The 4,700-nt window shown below is 45.3% G+C and overlaps 1 long non-coding RNA gene across 1 annotated transcript; it reads right to left on the bottom strand.

Annotated features, from left to right (window-relative positions):
* Positions 1–2,871: 2,871 nt before the first annotated feature.
* Positions 2,872–4,244, bottom strand: LOC119282060. The gene is made up of 2 exons (XR_005138621.1): positions 3,927–4,244; positions 2,872–3,440 (listed from the first exon to the last, which is right to left on the bottom strand). It is a non-coding gene; the product is annotated as an uncharacterized LOC119282060 (long non-coding RNA).
* Between the last annotated feature and the right edge of the window lie 456 nt (positions 4,245–4,700).

Raw genomic sequence — 4,700 nt, 5'->3', positions numbered from 1 at the left:
ATCAAATAACCGGAAGCCTTTTGTGCGCAGATATGAGAGGTTTTCCCTTGATGGGGGCTAGAAACTTTTACTTTTTTACTTTGAGAAAGTCATAATATGGAATATATGAGATGGATTTGTATGTGATAGATAAATTTGGTTCTATCCTCAAGGGGTTATTTTATTTTGGAGATGGTGATATATTTATCTATAAACTTGGTCAAACATAGAAACGTTTGACTTTCTGGAAAACTATACACCTTATATGTTGGAAGGCGAGTAGTACTGAAGTAGACAGTACCTTCGAGGTATCCACACATCTCACTAGAGGTACGACAACACTCTGTGAGCCAGCACAAAACTATCGAGAGAACTAGAGGGAAAAGGAGGCGCATAGGGCAGCTAGCCATTAAGCATAGGACCCTACAATATTGATAATACGTGGACATGTTTGGAACACCTTCCGGTCAATAATTATTAGTGGGATCTGTCCATTCATAATAATTCCCACATATCAACGAAGTTCTTTATCGATCAAGCCTTATGTTATCGCATACAATTCCCTTTGCTTGGCGATACATTACAAAACCCAAGACTAGACTTTTATCAGTATCCTTGTGAAACAACACTTCGATCACTATACCCAATTATCCTCGTTGTCAGTTTTGTTCTCTTTTCTCGCTTCCGTATTCCGGCATGCTCGTGATCACTATCATGCTTGTGTCTGGCCAGACGATGATGGATACCGTAATACTGAGTGGGTCTGGAGAGTACATCTCCATCCTTAGAGGAGCAAATCACAGTGTTGAACTATCTATCACCTTAACATACTTCTTCAGTTTACCCGTAATGTACCTTTATGATCACCCAGTTGGGGGTAACGTTTGGATACCCCAAAGTAACCATCTGGTATGAAGGTCCACGATATGCCCATGGTCAACGGACGCAAGTAAATGTTACTCCGTGTGACCCAAAAATGGTGCCGTGGCTTTAGTATACAGCTTCAGTTCAAATTCACTTTTTTATCGGAGGGAGTAACACATAATGTGATAATACCGACAACATAGTGACAATGGCATCTTGTTGAAGGAAATATGCCCTAGAGGCAATAATAAAATTGTTATTTAATATTTCCTCATTTCATGATAAATGTTTAATATTCATGCTAGAATTGTATTAACCTAAAACTTGATACATGTGTGGATACATAGACAAAACACCGTGTCCCTAGTAAGCCTCTACTAGACTAACTCATTAATCAAAGATGGTTAAGTTTCCTCACCGTAGACATGTGTTGTCATTTAATGAATGGGGTCGCATCATTAGGAGAATGATGTGATGGACAAGACCCATCCATTAGCATAGCGTATTGATCGTTCAGTTTTATTGCTATTGTTTTCTTCATGTCAAATACATATTCCTCCGATTATGAGATTATGCAACTCCCGGATACCGGAGGAATGCCTTGTGTGCTATCAAATGTCACAACATAACTGGGTGATTATAAAGATGCTCTACAGGTATCTCTGAAGGTGTTTGTTGGGTTGGCATAGATCGAGATTAGGATTTGTCACTCCGAGTATCGGAGAGGTATCTCTGGGCCCTCTCGGTAATACACATCATAAAAAGCCTTGCAAGCAAAGTGACTAATGAGTTAGTTACAGGATGATGTATTACGGAACGAGTAAAGAGACTTGCCGGTAACGAGATTGAACCAGGTATGAAGATACCGACGATCGAAACTCGGGCAAGTGACATACCGATGACAAAGGGAATAACGTATGTTGTCATTACGGTTCGATCAGTAAAGATTTTCGTAGAATATGTGGGAGCCAATATGAGCATCCAGGTTCCGCTATTGGTTATTGACCGGAGAGGTGACTTGGTCATGTCTACATAGTTCTCGAACCCGTAGGATCCGCACGCTTAACGTTCGTTGACGAGATAGTATTATATTAGTTATGTGATTTGATGACCGGATGTTGTTCGGAGTCCCGGATGAGATCACGGACATGACAAGGAGTCTTGAAATGGTCGAGATGTAAAGATTGATATATAGGACGATGGTATTCGGACACCGGAAGTGTTTTAGGAAGCACCGGGTACTTATCGGAACACCGAAAGGGGTTCCAGGCAAAAGATATGGGCCTTATGGGCCAAGAAGGGAAACACACCAGCCACAAAGGGGCTGGTGCGGCCCCCCGCCATATGGGCTGACCAAATTGGAGAAGGAAAGGGGAAGGAGGAAAGGAAAGAGGGAATAGGATCCCCCCCCCCTCCCCCTCTTCCCTTCCTATTGGAGCAACCGGCTTGTTTCCAGTGTATGCATGTGATGCAACCTATGAACAGATCATTGCCAGGTTTTTGCTACACGCCATTCTTCCTCTCGTTTCTAGTGTGTGAATGTGCAGCAACAAGCATGTTTCTACTCATCCGCATTGACTGAATAAGAAAATATAGACGGGCAAGCTAGAGCACCTGGACAGAATCGATTAACCCTCTTGGGAGGTTAGCCTTGTACATGGCGTTTTCCTTGTACAGACGGGCAACCTATTAAGAACTTTGTAGAAAGGATTCTGGGCAAGGTTCTTGGAAACTAGTATATCAAGGCATGACGGGTCACAGAAAACCCAGATATAAACCACACAGGTAGCTATTGTACTTCTGTCAATTCTTTCTTAAACTGATCAAATACCTGCTCATTGACGCCCAAGCACATATAGGTGTATTGTACTCTCAGTGGTACGATCATCTTCCCTTATCAATGTTTCTATTTTCGTAGCCCTCAGGTGTATGGGCGAATTTCGTTCATGATGCAGCTTGTGGTCTTTCAACTGGCTCTCTTAAAAATTATCAAGTATGGCATTTAACGAAAAATACCGCAAATCCACATTCAGTATCAAAGGAACTATCAAAATATATCAACCATCACCATCTGTGAATTCAGTCGTCCGGTTTAAACAACCAAATGTGTGTCTTAATTCAATTAAAAAAAGCACAGAGACATATTACATTTCAAGAATTCAGTTCGATTCTGAGCAATGTTCAATTACACCACAATACGTTGTCGAAACCTGACATCATCCTTCTCCACGGCCACTCGTCGGAACAACGGTCAGTTTAGTGGCCCCTGGGACGTGAAGGGAGCCGTACGGCGTTGTTGAGGACGGCGCGGAATGGGCAGCGCAACCGTCATGGTCGTCTCCGAGTAGAGCGATGTCATGTTCAGCGGGTACGCGCGGTTATTGTACGCTGCCATGTCGCGCCGGCAGCACGGACACGTGGCCGCCCTGCAGAACCATTGTGCGATGCAGCTTTCGTGGAAGGAGTGCAGGCAGCCGGGCAATCTTGTGACGAATCCGCGGCTGCTGTTGGGCACCAGCTCCTCCATGCAGATTGGGCACTGCGCCACAGTCACGTCATCGCCCCCTCCAGGAGCATGCGGCGGTGCCATCGGGGGCCTACGGGAAATGGGCAATATTTATTTTTTCAATACATTTCATACAAAAATGGCAAACTAAGAATGAAAATTTCCCAAAATTTCCCAAAATTTTGAAATAAACCAGAGCAAAAGTGTATGTAGAATCTTTAGCAAATATACGTGTAAAATTTATACAATTCATGCATAAAAAAATCGGATTTACTCCTTCATGCGAGCGCTGCGGCACTCGATGCCCAGGCGGAAAGTGTTGGATGGTTGCATGCTCGGTGCCTTTCTTCTAATAAGTACCCCCTACGTTGAATTCAACTGTGGGGCTCGGTGCCTTTCCTCTAATAAATCCCTCTCTCCTAAATTCAACCGTGGGGCCTGTTGTCTTTCTCTAAACATTCCATCTATGTTAAGCCAGGGACAGATGCTACGAAGGAAAGGTGAACCAGCCACATATGAATTTTTGTGCAGATTAAAAAAGGAATAAAGAACATATGCCAAAGAAGGAAAGATGCACCTGTCGGAAATCGACCGTGGGCAAGTGGGCGTGAGATAGCCTTGCCCCAAAAAATTTATTAGCCTCAACCTCATGTGGGCATGCTCCATGGTGTTGCTGCCAACAGGGTCGCCCCGTACACGGAGCAGTGACGGTCACAACCTTCGCCCTCCACAGGAAAGAGCAGAATGGGGAGGAGTACTTGAGGAGGTGGAGCGCCGGAGGAAAGGAGGGTTGACGCACCTGGAGCACTAGAGGAGGAGGGTGGGCGGAGGCGGATCGGCGCTACTTCCCTCTGCTGGGCTTGGGTTGCCAAGGCCGCCGCACTAGGGGTGGAGATTTGGGGGCGGGGGGCGGGGGAGCGGAGGGATGAAAGTTAGGGTTACAAAAGGTTGGTTGCATTTTATATACCATTGCGATGTGTGTGGGCTATTTTGGACCAAGGCTCGACCTGAAAATTCAAATATGGCCAAAATTCTTGGACCGGTTTGTACTAATACCAGGCCCAAACGAGATGGATGAATTTTGGCCGAAATTAATTGTTTGGGCGAAATCCAAAACTCGACATCATCGGTGAGGGTGCGTTTAGAATTTTACTAATCCCAGCCCGGCAGGCTCCCTCAGTGTCACGGACCAAAAATGCGGCCCACTCCACGTACAACATCACGCTTCCAACTTCAGTGAACCAACCGGGCATGGGGACCTCCTATTTGGCGCACACGCGCTTTAAAGACAGCGAGCGCGCACCCGAGCTACCCTTGTGCCCTTTCGGGCCAGCCAATGTACTGGCAGGAT

The sequence above is a fragment of the Triticum dicoccoides genome, chromosome 3B (genome assembly GCF_002162155.2).
Source record: "Triticum dicoccoides isolate Atlit2015 ecotype Zavitan chromosome 3B, WEW_v2.0, whole genome shotgun sequence".
NCBI classification, from domain to species: Eukaryota; Viridiplantae; Streptophyta; class Magnoliopsida; order Poales; family Poaceae; genus Triticum; species Triticum dicoccoides.
The sequence above is the reverse complement of the archived record's forward strand: the minus strand, read 5'-3'. Positions and strand labels throughout refer to the sequence as shown.